The sequence below is a fragment of the Nothobranchius furzeri genome, chromosome 12, assembly GCF_043380555.1.
Source record: "Nothobranchius furzeri strain GRZ-AD chromosome 12, NfurGRZ-RIMD1, whole genome shotgun sequence".
NCBI classification, from domain to species: Eukaryota; Metazoa; Chordata; class Actinopteri; order Cyprinodontiformes; family Nothobranchiidae; genus Nothobranchius; species Nothobranchius furzeri.
The window spans coordinates 36377345-36398605 of NC_091752.1; the positions used below are offsets into that span (position 1 = coordinate 36377345).

General features: G+C 41.1%; 1 protein-coding gene across 1 annotated transcript in view; it reads right to left on the reverse strand.

The window, feature by feature from the left end:
- The window catches only part of b3gnt2b (UDP-GlcNAc:betaGal beta-1,3-N-acetylglucosaminyltransferase 2b), a 38923-nt gene extending 17879 nt beyond the window's left edge, over positions 1–21044 (reverse strand). Inside the window, exon 1 of the mRNA XM_015944982.3 lies at positions 20909–21044. The gene's annotated coding sequence lies outside the window, so the exon portion shown is untranslated. The remainder of the gene's footprint in view (positions 1–20908) is intronic.
- Between the last annotated feature and the right edge of the window lie 217 nt (positions 21045–21261).

Below are 21261 nucleotides of genomic sequence, written 5' to 3' on the forward strand. Positions count from 1 at the left end.
TTTTTATTGGATGATGCATGAGTTATGGCCCACAAAAGCATCACTCTTTTATTTAGTGGCTAAACAAAGTATCCACATCCTCAGAAACTGAGAAGGAAGTGTGTCTGGGGCAAACAAGGAGAAACACTGCAAACAATTGCAAATGTGTGACAAATGTTTTACTGTAGTTAATCTTAAACTGCAAATACTTGTATTTTACTGACAACTGCCATGCATATACAAATATATCTGATTAAATTTTAAGAAAGAAAGGAAACTCATTGAAACAAGGAGCACATTTTAGTTGTCAATAGGCTTGTTTTCGTTTACTTAAAAGCAAAAATATACTGACCACAAAGTTTGTTTTGGCAAGAATTTTATGTTTAGTGTTCTAGATGATGGAGTATCCATGGAGACTGTATACAGGAAAAGAAAAACCCCTCTCACAACTGCTATACATGAAGTTATAGACTATGTTCAGAGAGATAAAGGTGCATCTGTGACAGGTTGCCCAGCATCCAATTGCTGCAACCCATCTTGGATTAATTTTACCACAGCGTGCCAAATTGCAAAGCAAATGTGTGTCAATGTCCTACATACTGCAGAAATGTTTATTTGCTTCTAGTTTCCAACTCGTTTCATTTCCTTGTCACGCTTGTAAGTTCCTGCCTATTGCAGAGTAGTGTTTACATTAGTGAAAGAACTTGCACAAAATAAATTTTAATCTGTGTGGTTTATGTTTTCAACGCTTTGTTCAACTATCATGTGGGTATTATGCAACTAAAGCTCCAAAGTCAAATACATCCATCAGATAAATAATTAACTTTCCTTCAAAATGTGTCAGTGTTATCAGCTGGGTTAAGCTGCTGGTAGCCATAAAGTGTTGGTGATAATTACAACTCTGAGGCTAAAGTAAATTATCATGCAGATAATTGTTATATTTACACTTGAATTTTATCACTAGAACATCAGTCACATAAAAAATTCTGTTTTGATTTTAATGGGATTCATTAGGTGTTGCTTCAAAAACATTGGAAAATGTACATTTCCTATAAAAAGTACAGCAGTGATCTCTCTTATTAGTGAAAATGTGGTTTTAGTACAAACATAATGAGATTTCCCATAATTAGCAGCACTCCTGGGTATCACACAGGCTCCAATTTAGGATGTACTAAAATTAATGACCTTGAACTAAAAGGAGGAAGAAAAAGCAAATGCATTTTTGAGTTAAAGTTACTGAGAGACAATGCAGGATTTAAAAGAAGTATGGCTTAATGTTTTACCTACTGTATCAAGAGAACAAGAACGATACCATAAAGGTATTGATAAGCAGATGTTTTTAGAAGCCAACACTAATCATCTTAGGGTAGGATAATGACTTACTAGCATGCAATATGAGGTTAAACTAATGGCACTTACACACTAGCATCGGCTCCACTCCGCCTGGACCAGGTTGGGGGTTTTCTCATTTAGGGTAGCCTTGGATTTTTCTGTGTGCAACCAGGCTTCTTTTCAGCCCTCTTCCTGAGGCGGTCTTCCTGGAGCCGAACAGGGCAGACACACCCACTGCCGGCTGATTGCTCGGCTCAAAATCATGTGTACCATTAGGGTGAGGCTCCAATTGGCGGCTAGAATCAGGTTGCAGGGGCTCATTATGAATTAGGGCCTGCACGACTTTATTTTTTTTTTAAAGTCGACAGTCAAGTAATGAAAGTCGAGTCGACTTCGACTAGTCGTTGATGACGTCATACGCCGGAAGCGGCGGCGGGGGAGGGGGGGGGGGTTTCGGTCGGTAGGTTCGCTGGAGTTTTTGACAATTAAAATTGCGCCCACATTTTCTAAGTTAACACATCTCTTTTAACAACGGTAGTTTCTGCATCCTACTTCAGTCCTCTCCCCCCTCCCCCTGCGCAGCAGCCGCAAACTCACTGATGCGCCTGCAGCCTTTCCTGCTGCTCTAAACATTAAAATTATTATTTCATTTTCTGTTCCTCACTTCTGATTACCTTCAATGGTGTCTGTTTGTTGCAACCACCAGGTACAAAAACTAACTTGTTTTTATTTGACTATTTTTCTGTCCTGTCTCTGTTTATTATCTTCCTGCATCTCCTCTCAATCCTAAAGAAAAACTGCTACCTGGGTTCATATATATTCACCTCATGAGTTACCTTTGAACTGCAGTTCTAAAAGATCTACCGACCGCAAAAACAGCGGAGTGCCGCTGCTCGCCGGCCGACTACAACGGGACCGTTTTTGCTGCGGAGTTCATGCCGGAGCGGAGCGGAGTGGAGATAGTGGAATCTTGGGGGTGCGTCACCGGAGGACAACAGGTGAAGCGCCTCGCTCCGCAGCAGCGAAACGCATCAGGCACAAATAACAGACAGATAACATGAAAGGAAATGAGCCGACATGAACGATCGCGTGTTTAATTTGTTTTTGAGGTGGTGACACCTGATTTGGCGGTGCTCAGGACGCAATGTCTGGAGCGCGTCAACGATCAGAGCTTTGCATGCACAAACTGGTTAAGATTAGGATGGGGGTGAGGGGAAGGTAAAATTGCAAGAGGGAAAAGGTCACGGTTTGGTTAAATGCCCGTTTTACCGCCGGTGTCAGTACCGACGCTTTGGCACAGCGCGTCGCCTCCGCCTCGATCCAGACGCGCAGGGGCTCATCACCTGCTGTCTTTTCCGAGGACTGCATCTTGTCAGTCATTATCACGTGACAGCGACTAGTTGATGACAGGCATAAAAAGTCACTACAGAGCCGTGAAGTCAACTAGTCGACTATTTCGTACAACCCCTATTCTGAATGCTGTGGAGTTAAGGAGCCTCTGACTGAAGCCGTTTTACTCTGTCTCACTGCTGTGAGGAGCATGCATGCCCACACACATGTGCACACCACAATGCTGCCAGAAACAGCAAAGCAGGATGCAAAATCAGAGTCAGAGTCTCCAAAAGCAAGACTGCTCAGACAGCTTTTGTTTAATAATGGAGGTGCCACGGACTTCTCCGCACTCGTTTGCCCTACTCGTGTGCTCCGACATGTGCTCATGACATCATAGGCCACAGACCGCCTATGTGCTCAATCATGTTTGCATTCCTAAGGCAGTGTGGAATGAATGCAGCCAGGCTGGAGCGGAGTGGAGCCAATGCTAGTGTGTACGTAGCAAAAGAATCAGCCTGCGGGGGCTTCCTGCATGCGTGATTCATTATGTTCTGGATGCTGTGGAGTCAACGAACCTCTGACTGAAGCAGTTTTTCTCAGTCTCTCACTGTGGGCGGAACAGAGTGGAGCCGATGCTACTGTGTAAGTGGCATAAAAGTCCATGTTGTGGATCGCTAATAGCTCATTTCCGGTCCAGACAACCTACCCGGACCACGCAAGTCACAACTTTTTGGGCCCTCTTCTATTTTAGGTCCAGAAAAATTTGGAGCGGTATGGTTAGGGCGGAGCAACAACACAGTCCGCAGATTGGTTGACAGATATATATGTCACTACTTGCAACAAGCAAAACAAACAGAGTTCCGTTGTTTGTATTTTTATTAGCCATACATGAATGTGTAAAAATGGCAGCAAGTAGCAGCAAGGCTTGGTCACCTTCAGAGCTTCATACATTTCTCACTGCATCACATTTCTCATGATATCAAGCTAACTTTATCTTAAACATTTTATTTACCTACCGGAGCAAATTAAGATGATGATGATGCCTCACTTAGATCGTTGTTGTTGTTGCCGGTTTCATCATCACCCAGTTACCCATCCCATTTAGTGAAGTGGACCCAAACTTCAGAATGCTTCCTCTTCTTCTTCTTTGGTTAAGAACTACCAAATTCGGTACCCATCCCTACCCACATAATCATGACACCTCCTGCTGTTGCACCAAGGCATAATATGCCTTCACCAGTCTGGTGTTACAGCAACATTACCATCAAGTGTGCCAGCACGAATGCCAAAAAATTCCTGCTTCACCATGCCACCACAGCGCATTCATAAAACACACCGTGGCAGCAGAATTAAGCCTGATTCATGCTTCTCCGTCTGCGTCAGTGTGGAGACACACAACGTCCTTGCGGGCCTGCCGGAGAGCTCCGCAAGGACGGACGGAGTCGAGCTCTCTTTTCTAAACATCCGTCAGTCGAGACGGACAACGCAAGCTTGTGATTGGTCAGGACGCCGCTGTCGTCTACACCGCCAGCCCTCAAAAAACTAAAGAGAGCCGAGGATAACTAGCGGTAGACACGGAGCAGCTTGAAGACTACCTCGCGAAAAAACTCTAAAAACATGAACGTTTAATTCCCCCGTGACTGGAGGACTGAAAAGATGCACAGCAAGCATTTTATTTGTGGACGGAAATGACAGGAAATGTGGGTTTAGAGGTGGGGAGCGCATGAAGAGGTGGAGGAGGATGAGAGACAAATTCGTCATGTTAAAAAGTCTCTTACATACAAAAAATAACACAATATAAACACACTATCTTGGACCGGATACATGACAGGATACCACAGAACAGAGCTACGCCCTCTGTTGTCCTGGTGGGGAATTGCTTTGCAACACTCCCCAGGAGACGGAGAAACATGAGAGCAAAACGCTTCCATCAATCCGTGTCTGTCCCTTGCGGAGCTGACGGAGAAGCATGAATCAGGCTTTAGTCAGATTTTCTGACATGGTGTGTCTTTTCAAAATGGCTTTAGGCATTTTTAGTTTTGACAATACTGAATTGTTTTGCCCATGCTTCATTTGACAAAACCAGAAAAACTGCTCAGCATCACTTTGTTGATGAGTAGCATGCCAGATAACAGACAAAGAATCCAAAGGATTTGTTTGCTTAGGTGTCTAATCCAATTCACAAATGCTTTTATCTTTGAATATATTTTAGACTAGATTATGTTGCCAACCCATACATAACACAATATATATGCCACCACTACATTGTGACCAGTTAATTTTAAATGTTATTTGCATTTCCAATAGCTTGCTACTCAGCATGTCATTGAAAGGCATTAAACTTAATATACATAAAATTCTACTGATCATATGTGGATATATTTAGGTTATTTAGTTTAGCTATTTAGAGTAAAATTATTGATATTAATACAAAATAAAACGTAGAACAACCCTTTTCCATAAAATATTAACTATAAATATCAGATGGAAAGAAGAATTTAATACATATTATTGAACCTTTTATAATTTTGTTGTTTTATTTTCATGTTTTTAGCAACAGACCACAGTCTCCACCCATCCATTTTCAGCCACTTTTCCGGAGTCGGGTCGCAGGGGCAGTAGCATAAGCCAAGACGCCCAGACTTCAGGCTGTCCGTACAGACAGCTGAGAGACATAGACACTCCAGTATGTCCTGGGTCTTCCCTTGGGTCTCCTCCCAGTTGGAAAGGCCCGGGATACCTCACCAGGGAGGCATCCTGACCAGATGCCTGAGCCACTTCAACTGGTTCCTCTCGATGTGGAGGAGCAGCGGGTCCACCCCAAGCCCCTCCTGGATGACCAAGCTTCTCACCCAATCTCTAAGGGAAAGCCCAGCCACCCTGAAGAGAAAACTCATTTTGGTCGCTTGCATCTGCGATCTCATTCTTTCGGTCACCACCCAAAGCTCATGACCACAGGTGAGGGTAGGAACGCAGATCGACCGGTAAATTGAGAGCTTTACCTTCTGGCTCAGCTCTCTCTTCACCATGACAGATCGGTACAACGCCCGCATCACTGAAGACGCAGCACCAATCCGCCTATCGATCTCGCACTCCAGCTTTCCCTCAATCGTGAACAAGACCCTGAGATACTTAAATGAGACCACAGTCTCATTTCACTTTAAATGTCGTCAAATAGAATATTTGATTAATCAACAGAGGATTCGAGAGAATATTCGAATGCTAAAATATTTGACAGCTGCAGACCTAAAATCAAGTCAGCTATGATTTATTCAGTATTTGAGAACCCATGGGTTAACTGATCTTAAAATTAGTAGAAGCACCTTTTTTTTACGGCCTTCCCTTTCAGAAACTAACACTAACACTTGTCCACTCCAAACACCCTGATACGCAACGCTGCAGTAATTCGGGGTATTTATAAGCACTAGCATTGAAGGGCTAAGATGAAGAGACATAAAGAGATTAACGACGGGGACACACTGGCCACCGAAGCGCCGCGAAAAGGGGACCGCCTTCATTCAGCGCCCTTGTTATCCTATTCTATAGACCACATGGGCCGCCGAAGCGCCGCGCGCCGGCGCTCCAGCCTGCGCTGTGCAGCGATCGTTTCGGCGTCTATGGCAAGCCAAATGAGCATTTATTCTGATATCAGGATATCAGCCAGAATTGTCATGAACATGTAAGCCATTTCTGTCCACTAGTTAACTAGTTAGGCATGTTTGTGTCAACTAGTTAAATATCGAGGGTGAAAATGTGCCCACTAGTTAACTAGTGGCAGCAGAAATGCGCACTAGTTAACTAGTGAACACATTTAGGCTTCAGTAGTTAACTAGTTGACACAAAAACTGCTCACTAGTTAACTAGTAAAAGCAGAAATGTATACCAGTCAGCTAGTTGAAGGTATTTGTCTCACTAGTTAACTAGTGAGGGTCAAAATGTGCACACTAGTTAACTTGTGGTAGACATAAATGTGCACTAGTTAACTAGTGAACATATTTTGGCTTCACTAGTTAACTAGTTGACACATAAATGGCTCACTAGTTAACTAGTAAAGACCAAAATGCACACCAGTCAGCTAGTTGAAGGTTTTTGTGTCTCACTAGTTAACTAGTGATGGCCAAAATGTGCACACTAGTTAACTTGTGGTAGACATAAATGTGCACTAGTTAACTAGTGAACACATTTTGGCTTCACTAGTTAACTAGTTGACACATAGATGGCTCACTAGTTAACTAGTAAAGGCCAAAGTGCATACCAGTCAGCTAGTTGAAGGTTTTTTGTGTCTCACTAGTTAACTATTGATGGCCAAAATGTGCACACTAGTTAACTAGTGAAGGCTTAACTCCTAACTAGTTAACTAGTTGGAGTAGGTCAGTGCCACTAGTTAACTAGTGAACCATTAATGACTCACTAGCTAGCTAGTTGATGGCAGCAGGCTCACTAGTTACCTAGTTGATGCATCCATTGTCCAAACTAGTTAACTAGTGAGGACATAAATGTATACTAGTAAACTAGTTCAAGTCTACATTCACACTAGCTAGCTAGTTGCGCAGCATTCTAATTAGGAGGCGGAGAATTTCTCAAATTAAGACTCTCTATTGGCTCCCTGTGTCAAAATAAAATATGACAACCAATCACAGTGCGGAATTTCGTAAAATCCCACCCCAAACATTTGCATGCGGCACACAAGTTAACATGCTGGCCAGAGGAACCTCAGCTAGTGAACTAGTAGTGGCTTCAGTGTGACACTTACATGTAAACTTGTGAAGGCGGAACTGCTCACTAGTTAACTAGAGAGGGTACAAATGTCCACTAGTTAACTAGTGAGGTGCAAAATAAGTGTCACTAGTTCACTAGTGGGCCCCAAATCGCCCACAAGTTAACTAGTAAGGTGCGGATATGCTCACTAGTTAACTAGTGAGGTGCAGATTTGCTCACTAGTTAACTAGTGCACCCTAAAGCACCCACTAGTTAACTAGTAAGGTGCAAAAAAGCATCACTAGTGAACTTGTAAAGTGCAGATATGCTCACTAGTTAACTAGTGGGCCCCAAAATGTCAACAAGTTAACTAGTAGGGTGCGGATTTGCTCACTAGTTAACTAGTGAGGCACAGATATGCTCACTAGTTAACTAGTGATGTGCGGATTTGCTCACTAGTTAACTAGTGAGGTGCAGATTTGCTCACTAGTTAACTAGTGTGCCCTAAAGCGCCCACTAGTTAACTAGTAAGGTGCAAAAAAGCATCACTAGTTAACTTGTAAAGTGCAGATATGCTCACTAGTTAACTAGTGGGCCCCAAAACGCCAACTAGTTAACTAGTAGGGTGCGGATTTGCTCACTAGTTAACTAGTGAGGCGCGTATATGCTCACTAGTTAACTAGTGAAGTGCGGATTTGCTTACTAGTTAACTAGTGAGGCGCGGATTTGCTCACTAGTTAACTAGTGAAGTGCGGATTTGCTCACTAGTTAACTAGTGAGGTGCGGATTTGCTCACTAGTTAACTAGTGAGGTGCAGATTTGCTCACTAGTTAACTAGTGAGGTGCAGATTTGCTCACTAGTTAACTAGTGAGGTGCGGATATGCTCACTAGTTAACTAGTGAGGTGCAGATATGCTCACTAGTTAACTAGTGCGCACAAGACGCACACTAGTTGCTGTTTTTGGAGCAATCTAGTTTACTTGTTATGTAAAAATGTGTTCTTACTAGTTAACTAGTGACAAATTTACCTTCACTAGTTAACTAGTTGACATATTTGGCCTTTCTAGTTCACTTGTAATGGGACAGGAAGCACTCACTAGTTAACTAGTGAGCATATCTGCATTATAATTTTTTCTCAGTAGCTTATAGAGGGCAAACTGAGCCTTACATGTTAAGTAGTGAACACAAAACACTGTCACTAGTTAACTAGCTGCAGAAAAATGCCCCTAAAACTAGTAAATTTGTGGAATTTGAATAAATACACACTTGGCTGGCATTCTGTGTAACATGTTAACTAGTTCGACCGCTGTACTGCTCACTAGTTAGCTAGTGAGCAAATCCGGCCTTTACATGCAAATGAAGAAATGCAGAACAGCAATGTGATTGGTCCATGTAGGACTGAGAAACAGAGAAAGTATGGCGGACTCTGTTTAGGCTGTTCTAAGAGAAAATTTGATAAACTAAGATTGTTTGAGCATATAAATATGTTTTGACGACATTTGTAGCGAGAAAGTTGTGGTGTATTGCTGTAATCTTTGTTCAGTTAACGTGTACAGTCTTTAGTTTTCAGTTATTAGTCTGAAAAAGCCTGGAGGCGGAAGGCAGCGGCAGACAGCATGTCTGTTTCTGTTGACAGGAAAGTGCAGAAACTCCGCAGAAATCTCCGTCAGATATATTGTTTCACATTTGTACGGAAGCGACAAGTTTATAATAATAAAAAAGGCTCTATTTTACATACGTTGCTGTAAAGCCTGCCAGCACTCATGGTGTTTTGAAGGGATAAATTTGCAAAGAGATTTCGCACATAGCACTGGTGGTGTAGTGACTAACGCGTTCGCCTGCAATGGCGAAGGTCGCGGGTTCGATCCTGGTTAATATACTTTAGTCTTGTACATTATTTCACTTCTTTTCTTTTGCATAATTTTTGTATTTATGTCAACAAGAAACAAAATACGTAACGGATTAGTGGGCAGAGTTACACACACACGCACGCACGCACGCACACACACACACACACACACACACACACACACACACACACACACACAAAACATGTAAACAAGTATTTTATGAGTATGAATCTGATTATTGCCGACAGTCGATATTTAAGCATGTGTGTCCCCCTTCCCCAATCCATCCTCGCAAAATAAAATCATCGGCACAGCACAGCAGGCTTTCTCTTGATCCAGAACTAGCACTTCGAAATTGATCATGTCCGCGGCCATCTGCTGCACAATCAGCTGCTCGCAAAGCGGGAAACATTGAAAACAGCTTCATGAACTGAGACACAACAGGGTTAACATCGACAAAAAAATCCACAAATAAATCTAAATAATTAATGCCATTTCCGTCTTATTCGTTGAAATATACAAATAGCAGATCATAAATCTAGAGCAGAAAAAGCTGCTGCAGGAAGCAGGGTCTGTAGTTATTCATGCACCAATTCATCAATGTGATTATTGATCAAGATCAGGTAAACTGATATTAATGTTGCAACATTTCATTTGATCATCTGAATGATACCATACAACTGAATGACCTGTTGAGTCTCTGCATATTCAGGTATTTACTACGGAAAACAAACAACAGCAGGCAGCAGCAGGACTCCCCATGTTATTTCTCGGGTCGCTGGCCCGCGGTCGTCTGGGCCGCTGCGGTCAGCTCTTAGGTAGAGCCGGGAAGCCCTCGTTCGGCTGCGTGGGCTGCTTCACCGTGGACCAGCTCCCAGCAGCCGCTGGTCGGGAGAAACGCTCTGGCTGCAGCTCCGATCAGACCCTACCAACACCTCGCCACAGACAGCACCGCATTAAAAGCCCACAATTACGACCCGCTCCCCAAAGTTACAATTCTCAAATACTGATGAACACATACATAACCCACAACAGCTATGAAATGTGTGTTATTTACGGCAAAAAGGAGATATTTTTCAAGCCGACGTGCCACTGTTAACCGCAGTTGGCTTGGAAATGTGCTGATTTTATTATTTTTGTCAATTAAAATCCCCCTTGTTTGCTCTTACGTTTTACGAAAACGCAATATTAATTAAAGCACGCTTTAGTGATCAGCATGTAAAGCAAAGAAGAAATGTGAACATTTCAACCCATTTCGAACCAACCAGTAATATGATTTCTTAACACGGTGCAGCGGCAGCATTTAAAAACCAAAATATAGTTTTTACTCTCCAAAAAAAGGAGAAGACAGTCACGGTGCAGCAACCCATTTTAGTCCATTAATCTCCACAATAAATATCCAGACAGAGAATTTCTACGGCCTCCCTGTAAACTCCAATGTCACCCAGGACCAGTCTTAAAGAGACAACGTGCTTAAAGGGAAAGTGTGTAGATTTCTGGCAATAGGGGGTAGTAAATACCAAAGTCACTGCAAACAAGCTGTATTTTTTGTTCAAGTGAGGACCTTACTAACTAATGCTTATAAAGCCAACAAAACCCTCTGGACTCTAGCTGTAACTCTCAAATTAGGATATGAGATTAATGACTCTGGTTCACGCTCCAATACATTAATTGTTTGAGAAATGCATCTTTTTATGTTGAGTGCCATCCGCCAAATAACACACAAGAAAAGGAAGAAGAAGAGTGTTGTTGCACAGTTTTCAAAGGAGTCAAAAACCACCAGCAAAACCATAAATACAGCTAAATAAACATAGAATCCAACATGGCGTCCTCCAGAGAGTCGGACCCTCGCCTGTGTATTTTATTACTATGAAGGGTACATGAACTGATTAGGAACACAAGGTCATAGGGTCAAAGGTCAAGGTCGTGTGAGGTCATATATATATATATATATATATATATATATCAAAAATTGCCTGAACGGGTTGAATGATTTTGACCAAATCAGAGGTGATAGCTCCCTATCAAAGGTAGATAAACTGATCAGGTCACAACCTCATAGGGTCAAAGGTAAAGGTCGTGTGAGGCCGTATATATGAAAAATTGTTTTTTGTGTGCAATATCTTCTGAACAGGTTGAAATACTTTGACCAAATCGCAGGTGAGAACTCCCTATCTAAGGTAAATAAACTCATGAGGTACAAAACCTCATAGGGTCAAAGGTCAAGGTTGTGTGAGGCCGTATATATGAAAATTTGGCTTTTGTGTGCAATATCTCCTGAACGGGTTGAAGGATTTTGACAAAATCAGAGGTCATAACTCCCTATCAAAGGTAAATAAACTCGTCACATACACAAGCTCATAGGGTCAGAGGTCAGTGTCATGAGAGGTAATATATATGACCAGTCAGGCATATCCCGCGACGCTCTGCATCGATTTGCAGGGCTTTCTTGTTTCTACAGAGTTTATGTAGGGTGCTGCTGGTTTGGGGTGTTATGTCAGCAGGCAGAGTTTAGGAGTCTGACAGCTGTGGGGAAGAAACTGTTTCGGGACCTGGTAGTCTTAGTCCATAGGCTCCTGTAGCGCTTCCCAGAGGGCAGGAGGGTGAAGAGTCCATTCGATGGGTGACTGGAGTCTGATGGTTTTCCCTGCCCTTTTCAGACACCAAGAAAAGAGGAGAGTAACTTTATTTTGTTTGTGTGATTTTATTTTGTTGTGTGACTACTGGTTGCAGTTCCCTGTTCAATTGATTGCTGTTCCCTGTTAAATTAAAAAAAGAAAAAAGTCTAAAGTTTTGTTTTGACTGGAGAGAACTAAAAAAGGTTACACTGTCTTCTGGTACTAGCTCAAAATAACAAGTGGTGCTCGCTGCAGAACCACAAAGGCGGAGCTGCACCAGAAGGTGGAGCTGCACCAGAGTCAGCCCCGCCCATTCCAGAATCAGCCCCGCCCATTCCATCAGAGTCAGTCTAATTCCTTCCAGTTGTCAGACTTGATAGCATTCTGGAATCAAAGAGGGTGTTGTAGCTAAAAAATGCGAGATTGAGGACGGAGTAGAGAAGTTAATTGAACAGTTTTTGTAAAGGTTCCATATAATTAAAAATCTAACTTTTGGGACTTTTAATCATGTTATATTGTCATTTCCTCATAAGAAACACGCCAAAGCCATTTTTAGCCTCATTCATGCATTTTCCTCCCATCTCAGCTTCAATTTGGTCTCCTCCCCCGAAGCGGGTCTGGTCTTGGTTCTCAAATCTGGATATTCTGTGAATTTTCTGACAAATTATTTCTGAAATGACTTCTACTGAGACACCGCCAATAAACCATACATCCCATCTCAGAGACACACTGGGAAGCACAATTACATGTAACGCCACTTGATTTATAACAGATGTGGTGGTGTAGTGGTTATGGAGTCAGGTTGACATGCTGTTTCGCCTCCCAGTAGTGTAAGTTTTAGGTAGTTTACAACCTCTTTTCTTCATTTCTAGCTACACTTGCCAGTACTATGTTTACAACAATTTACTGGTATACCGTTTAACATATAATGTGTTTTTTTATTTATTTATTCGTTTATTTAGCCAGTGTGAGTCCATTTGTGAGCAGAGTTTCAACTAAAATGCTGTTTAGGAATGACCAAATTCAAAGAACTTTTAGCGACATAAATATTTTGCTGAAAATAAACATTACAACTAAAATATAAACAAATTGAATGTATCAGCTGGCTAAATAGACTGCTGACGACCCCACCGAGAATCGAACCAGCAACAGCTGAGGGGAAAGCAAAAACCATCTCAGATGATTTTACCACTAGACCACCAGAAGCCATTCAATAGACTGAAGTGCTGTTGTACACCACTTTTGTTAGACCAGCTGTAGGCAGATATTCGCTAAAAGAAACCTTTTCATTTCGAGATATATTCAGTCTTTGTCATGTATCAAGTTATATTTATCTTGTTTAATTGGAGCATAGAACATAGCATTAACGACTGTAAACTAGTAACAGCCGTAATTCATGTGGGTCAGGTCAGTTTGCGATAAAGCTGAAAACAAAAACGGAAGTCAGTGGGCTAGGCTGAGTTTGCGTGAATGGGCGGGGTGCAGCTCCGCCTTTGTGGTTTTGCAGCGAGCACCCTCTCCAAAATAACCACAGTTTTTTCCCTCAGTGTCATTTGATCTATTTCTTGGGAAGATGGGTGGATGGATGTATGTATATATATATATATATATATATATATATATATATATATACATATATATATATATAATTATTTTTAATATAGCCTTTTTCAATACCAAACTTTCAATACCAAACAAAAATGAACTACAATAAAATTGCTGGCACACTAAATTCCAATTCTCCTCAATGGGACTTGAACTCGCCAACTGATCTCCCTTACACTACACCAAACGAGGTGCTTTACTTGATTTGGGAGGGGGGAATAAAAGCAGTAAAACAATAAAACTTTGAACATTACAACACAAAGAGAAAATAAATAATGTTACAGCAATTGCGGAATGCCATCTGCTGGATTCGAACCCGCCGCAACGACCAACCAGTAGGTGTCAAACCATGACTAATGAGTTCAAGCCTTGGCGCTCAGGGACACCCATCAGTATGTGATTGTGAGGCCACAGCACATACGTTTTAGACTGGGTGGGATTCTTATACCCAACAGGAGTCTTCTGCCCGCCTTCTCATTAGAATATGCATAATTTGTGTTTCAGGCACTAGTTAACTAGTGAGCTGCTGCACTGCCACACATGTAAAGTGGTGAAATTTCAGTTGTTCCACTAGTTAACTAGTGGACAAAAATGGTCAGCTTGTATGTGTTTTTAGATGTAACTAGTTAACTAGTGAGCAAATCCGCACCTCACTAGTTAACTAGTGAGGTGCAGATATGCTCACTAGTTAACTAGTGAGGTACTAGTGAGGTGCAGATATGCTCACTAGTTAACTAGTGAGCATATCTACACCTCACTAGTTAACTAGTGAGCAAATCCGCACCTCACTAGTTAACTAGTGAGCAAATCCGCACCTCACTAGTTAACTAGTGAGCAAATCTGCACCTCACTAGTTAACTAGTGAGCAAATCTGCACCTCACTAGTTAACTAGTGAGCAAATCCGCACCTCACTAGTTAACCAGTGAGCATATCTGCGCCTCACTAGTTAACTAGTAAGCAAATCCGCACGTCACTAGTTAACTAGTGAGCATATCTGCGCCTCACTAGTTAACTAGTGAGCAAATCCGCACCCTACTAGTTAACTAGTTGGTTTTTTGGGGCCCACTAGTTAACTAGTGAGCATATCTGCACTTTACAAGTTAACTAGTGATGCTTTTTTGCACCTTACTAGTTAACTAGTGGGCGCTTAAGGGTGCACTAGTTAACTAGTGAGCAAATCTGCACCTCACTAGTTAACTAGTGAGCATATCCGCACCTTACTAGTTAACTTGTGGGCATTTTGGGGCCCACTAGTGAACTAGTGACACTTATTTTGCACCTCACTAGTTAACTAGTGGACATTTGTACCCTCTCTAGTTAACTAGTGAGCAGTTCCGCCTTCACAAGTTTACATGTAAGTGTCACACTGAAGCCACTACTAGTTCACTAGCTGAGGTTCCTCTGGCCAGCATGTTAACTTGTGTGCCGCATGCAAATGTTTGGGGTGGGATTTTGCAAAATTCCACACTGTGATTGGTTGTCATATTTTATTTTAACATAGTGAGCCAATAGAAAGCCTCAATTTGAGAAATTCTCTGCCTCCTAATTAGAATTCTGTGCAACTAGCTAGCTAGTGTGAATGTAGGCTTGAACTAGTTTACTAGTATACATTTATGTCCTCACTAGTTAACTAGTTTGGACAATGGATGCATCAACTAGGTAACTAGTGAGCCTGCTACAATCAACTAGCTAGCTAGTGAGTTTTTAATGGTTCACTAGTTAACTAGTGGCACTGACCTACTCCAACTACTTAACTAGTTAGGAGTTTTGCCTTCACTAGTGAACATGTGGACACTTTGAACTGTCACTAGTTAACTAGTGAGACACAAAAACCTTCAACTAGCTGACTGGTATGCATTTTAGCCCTTACTAGTTAACTAGTGAGCCATTTTTGTGTCACCTAGTTAACTAGGAAGCCAAAATGTGTTCACTTGTCAACTAGTGGGCATTTCTTCTGTCACTAGTTAACTGGTGTGCACATTTTGGCCATCACTAGTTAACTAGTGAGACACAAAAACCTTCAACTAGCTGACTGGTATGCATTTTGGCCTTTACTAGTTAACTAGTGAGCCATTTTTGTGTCACCTAGTTAACTAGTGAAGCCAAAATGTGTTCACTAGTTAACTAGTGAACATTTCCGTCTCCCACTAGTTAACTGGTGGGCTCATTTTGACCCTGACTAGTTAACTAGTGAGACACAAATACCTTCAACTAGCTGACTGGTATGCATTTTGGCCTTTACTAGTTAACTAATGAGCCATTTTTGTGTCAACTAGTTAACTAGTGAAGGTCAAAATGTGTTCACTAGTTAACTAGCGTGTACAGTTTGACCCTCACTAGTTAACTAGTTGACCTGTTGACAAGATATCAGAATTAATGCTCAAGTGGCTGGCCAAATTGGGCAAAGTTAACAAGTGGGATTTTTACATTCAGTAGTCAGCTAGTACAAGTTTTTGTACCTTACTAGTTGACTAGTAAAAACTAAATGTGTTTTAACTAGTTAACTAGTGGACATTGATCTGTCCACTAGTTAACTAGTGAACACACTGAGCAATACTAGTTAACTAGTAAGATATGAAACATTTTAACTAGTTAACTAGAGAGAATTTAGGCCTTACTAGTTAACTAGTTGACATTTAGGCTGTCACTATTTAACTAGTTGACACAAACATGTCTAACTAGTTAACTAGTGGACAGAAATGGCTTACATGTTCATGACAATGCTGGCTGATATCCTGATATCAGAATAAATGCTCATTTGGCTTGCCATAGACGTCTGCTCTATTTTTGTCGCGTGCCGCGGGTGCACTGCGTCAATTCTGGCAGGAAGTCAAACCTAGACATAAGAGGCAGTCCGGTAAATTTAACAAAATAAGGCATTTCAAAATACAATTCCGCAATAGTCAAATGTGTTTGTAAACAGGCGCTGCATAAAAACCACACGAACACAAACACACACACAGCGAACTTGTGTGTGTGGCCAAGTGAAGGGGGTGTGGTTTTGGGTGTCTTTCAACCGGAGCAAACAGGACAGAGAGGCAGAAAGTCGTAGGCCAGCTATTAACAACTGGTTCACACCATGGGTTCACACACACACGTGCAAACACACACACAGACAGCAAGGGGGAGGGGGGTGTCGAGGAAAAGAGCTGAGAAAAGGCAGAGAAGAAATGGAGGACACCAAGTGGTTAAAAGAAAAACTACGAGGCACGCCTCGACTGGAGCGGAGAAACAAGCGTCTGGTCTGAAATGAGGAGCAGCGAGCAGCGGCCGAATTTCGTGAGCGCTTCGCCTCCCGGCGGCCAGTGTGTCCCCGGCGTAAAAGCTCACTTATTAAATATAAATCTAAATAAATTGACTAAGATTTCGCATAGAAGATCTACAACAAACAGCAAAAAAATGTAGAAAAAAGTCAATTAATTTTATCTGTATTCTAGATAGCTAGATGTTTAACGGACACAGTGTACTGGCATCACTCAAAGCTTACAAGATTGTTCCCTGGAAGATCAACTAATCTAAGTTAAAGGAATGTTGAACTTGGATACATACAGAAATAAAAGTGAACATGCTTTGTTCAACAATGTGTTTAAATGTTACAGGCTTCAATCAACTACAGCCAGTTTAAATGTCATTGATTTAGGGCTGCCCAATATATCGTAAAAATATCGTTATTGCGATATCAGCATGAGCAATATGCATATCGCAAAGAACAGATAAATATCACAGTGAATGGTCAGCTCAAATGTTTGCTACACATAATGTATTCTGTCAATCAAATGGAAGTATTATGTTTTTTTAACAAAGCAAATAGAGTCTTCACCCATTTGGTCAATTGGGTGGGTTCTCATCGGTCAGATGCCCGCCCCCGAGGCGGACGGCACTTAATTTTGATGGTTAGCAAACACCTGAGTTAGCTTTGTTCTGCTCTTTTTGCTGATTCGGAATCCACTGATTGCCTTTTCTTGTTCATTTTCTTTTTCCCTTTCCTCACATTTTCACGTTTTTATGAGTTTTTTTCTTTGCTTTTGATGATTTTTGTTCCTGAGTCAAGTTTTTATTTATCGCAAGTAATATCGTCATCACAATATTAATCGTTGTGATTGAATATCGCAGGTTTTCCTAATATCGTGCAGCATTACAACGCTTTAATCAAAAACTTCCATAATAGTTATTTGGGCAGATTTTGCTAGGTACTGTTCGTTTTGTCCACTCAAATCAAAGTGATCTGATAAGTTCTGTATACAATGTAAATCTTTGCTTGATCCACACTTTTATCTGAATTTGTTATTATTTTGTCCAATAAAATTTTTAAGCTAAAAAGCAAAATAAATGTAATATCCAGTATTTAAGAGAAGTTCAAATGGAAAAAAAAAGCTAATGAAAAGTATCAATCTAATAGAATCAGCTGCTGTTCATTCTACATGCTTCCTATTATCCCTGTGGCATGCGGTAAGAAGCTCAGATAGATTCAAATGGAGTCATTACTCTTTATTTACCCGTCTCCATGGTGAAATACTGTATTAGAGCTCCATTATTGATGGCTTCTTTTCTCCACTTGTCAGGCCTAATTAGATTGAATTCAGAGCTGAGCTGACTGAACTAAACATGACGAACTATTACAAAATGTCCCTTTCAGGGTCCATTAATTTGGGCTTGAGTTTCTTAAGAAGAGAAATATGTAATTAATATGTTAACAGAATGTTTCTATAAAATGTCTGTGACAAGAAGCCCAGCATCCTTCAACTACTTCTCACTTCAGAACACCTGGGTTCTTAACTCGTCTCTTGAGATCATTCTAAAACAGCCAACTGAACTTTATAATGTGTGAGCGAAGCACAGAAAATTCCTGAGAGTTCACAGCAGAAGTACGCACGTTACTACATGCCAAATTGACGTTCCGTTTGTAAAGTGCACAAAAATACTTGCGTGGCAACTTTTCTAGGAAGTGCATTTCTAAAACTTTACGGTTTAATAGTTTTCCTGAGGTTCTTCTGTCAACATTGGACACGCAAGGGTACATAACTCACCTTCTCACTGCAAAGTCAAACAACTGATACCAGTGGCTCTTTTAGACCCAATCTTATCAAACTCTCAACTGACCCAGATTTGGCCAAGTAGTCTAATGAAATCCTATCAGCTCCAAGATTGAAAAAGGACCCATACATCTTCTGAGGATGGGACACAATTTCAGAAATAGGACATTAAACAATCTCTTATTTTCTGGCTGATTACCCACGCATCCAAATATACTCAGCCTCAGAAAAAATGGGTTTTTATGAATTACAGTAATCGTACTTTACACATTGCATGCCTTTGTAAATAAAACAAAAGTAACCTTTGCAAACATGATGCAGGAAAATGACAACTCAAAAAGAGGAAATCAGGTGGCTTAAATGGTCACTGAAATAACCCCACAGCCCCAGCTGTTTTAGCTCATTCACTGCCAATGACAACTAAAGTCATAATTTGCTTTTTTTTTTTTTTTTACTGTGTGGGCATTGGAACAAGCCCCCGCACAGTGAGAACACGGCTCTAAAGCCGATCTTCATCCATGTACATCACGTGATCAACAAGCAGAAAATCCTTGTGTTAGGAGACCGTTTTGGGCCGCTGCTGTAAAAAAAAGTGAGGCGTGAACTGGAAAAGCTTCTGCTGATCACAATTCGACAACAGACTATGAAAGAACGGATAACGCTCGAAACGCGTGAATTCTTCCTGATGTAAGAGTTGAATCTACTCTTTGTTTTGGTTGTTTTGGTAGTTTTGGCATTGACATCATCATAGAGCGCAACGTTCTGTGACTCTTAAAAAAACAGTGAAAACGCTGAAAAACGCTGGCAGTGAAGGGCTTTTCAGATCAGGAAACGGCTGGCTGTGAATGAGTTAACAGAAGGACAAAAATTCTGTTTTGTCTGGTTTAAAACTTAATCAAGAAAGTATGACACAGTACCAGTGGCTAACATAGCATATAAAAAAGAAAAAAATACTGTTTTCTTAAAAAAAATAATAATAAAGGTGACAACCAAGTAATTAAATAAATACTACCTTATTCTTGTTCATTATGGATCTACCTATGGCAAGAAATTTCATTAGAAGTGGTTGTGCAAGGTGAAAACCTGTAAGATATTAACTTTATAATGGTGGAAGAACTGAGAGAAAATATTAAACAAAATAGCTTTGTTCTAACTTTCTCCTTCAAAATCTCAAGTTGCTTATATTTAACAATCTAAGCTACCTTTATTTGTGTTAATTATGGATGTAATGGGATTAACTTTCTCCAGAAGGTTATTTTTTTAATGGAAACAAGCTTTATAGTGGATTACGGAAACTCAGTCTGACCATTTCTGTCCAAACACGCTGGAGCTGGAGATGTGACACATGTGTTCAGAAAGCTTGGGAAATGTTGCTCACATGACTTTAAACTTGATGATACGAGAGAAAAGAGAAGTCTGCGTTTCATCCTTTTGGTTTGAAGGAATCTGAAAACATTTTTCCAAAAGGGATCTACGAATGTGTACGAAGTGTGTGTGTGTGTGTGTGTGTGTGTGTGTGTGTGTGCGCGCGCGCCTGCATGTGTGCCTGCTCTGTCTTCTCGATCCCCAGTGAGTCGTGGAGGATGGCTGCTTAGACTGAGCCAGGATCCTCTGGAGGTTTCTTCCTGTTAAAAGGGAGTTTTCCTCTCCACTGTCGCTTTATGCTTGCTTAGTATGAGGATTGCTGTATAGTCACTTGATGCAATTTGCTGGGTTCCTTATATAGGAAACATTATTTCTGATTGGCTAAATGAACTGACCTGAATTGGAATGTTTATTATGTGAAGTGCCTTGAGACGACTCTTGTCGTGAGTTGGTGCTATATAAATAAACGAATTGAAATCGAATTGAATGCCGAATTCACGTTTACCTTTCGTCACTAAAGTTGTGCTCTTGTAACTTTTAATATGGTATACAAATATATTTTTGGACAAATAGAAGCAACTTTACCAGAAATCGTTAACGTATCTTCATCTTGAGAAAGACAAAAAATGTAAAAACCGGTAGTTAATTGTGGAACATCCTGTTACATCAACACACAGGAACCCGTATGCTCTGTGTGGAACAACTCAAAATCTCCCTTCTGTATCCACTTCATGCAACTCTACCCTTTTCCAAACGGTTGTACCTTTTCCTAATTTAAGATACGTGGTGATTAATTCAACTAAACAATGCACAGGAATTATTATTGTTGTTTTAAACGTCCACACCGATAACGTGACGGAGGTAATTAAAATGACTTGATACACTTTTTACCTCCTTCGGTGTTTTTGTTTCCTTTTCATATCTACACTTATTATCCTAAAAGTCTCGATTGAATCACTATTTCCTCTTTAAAAGCGCCTCACTCCCGCTCCTCTCACAGAAACTCCCAAGAACCGGTGTTAACGCACTTCTTTTGTCAAGGCGACATAATTATATGTTTAGACACTAAAGTCCTGCAGGCGGGTTGAAACTTACTTGGTTTCGGCAGTCGTTCGTCAGCTAATAGTCACTCCAGAATCAGCGGAGAAAGTCTATAAATCCATGCGCCTCTCCGACGGCTCCACGTCGTCCGTTTCAGCTTGAGTTGCTCTTGTTTACGGTAACGGCAACTGGAGACTGTTGACAGTCTACTCAACGTAGAGGGCGCGCGCTTTTTAGGGCGGAGTCAAAGGGTGGAGCGTGCTTCTGCCTCCTAACGTACGCGCTTACGCAAATTGAAATTTGACGCCGCTTCATCTTATCTTTCTGTCTTCTTTTTTCCATCCTTTCTTTCCTTTTATGCATTCTTCTATTTCAAAGATTCACATTTGTAATTGTTTACCAAATGT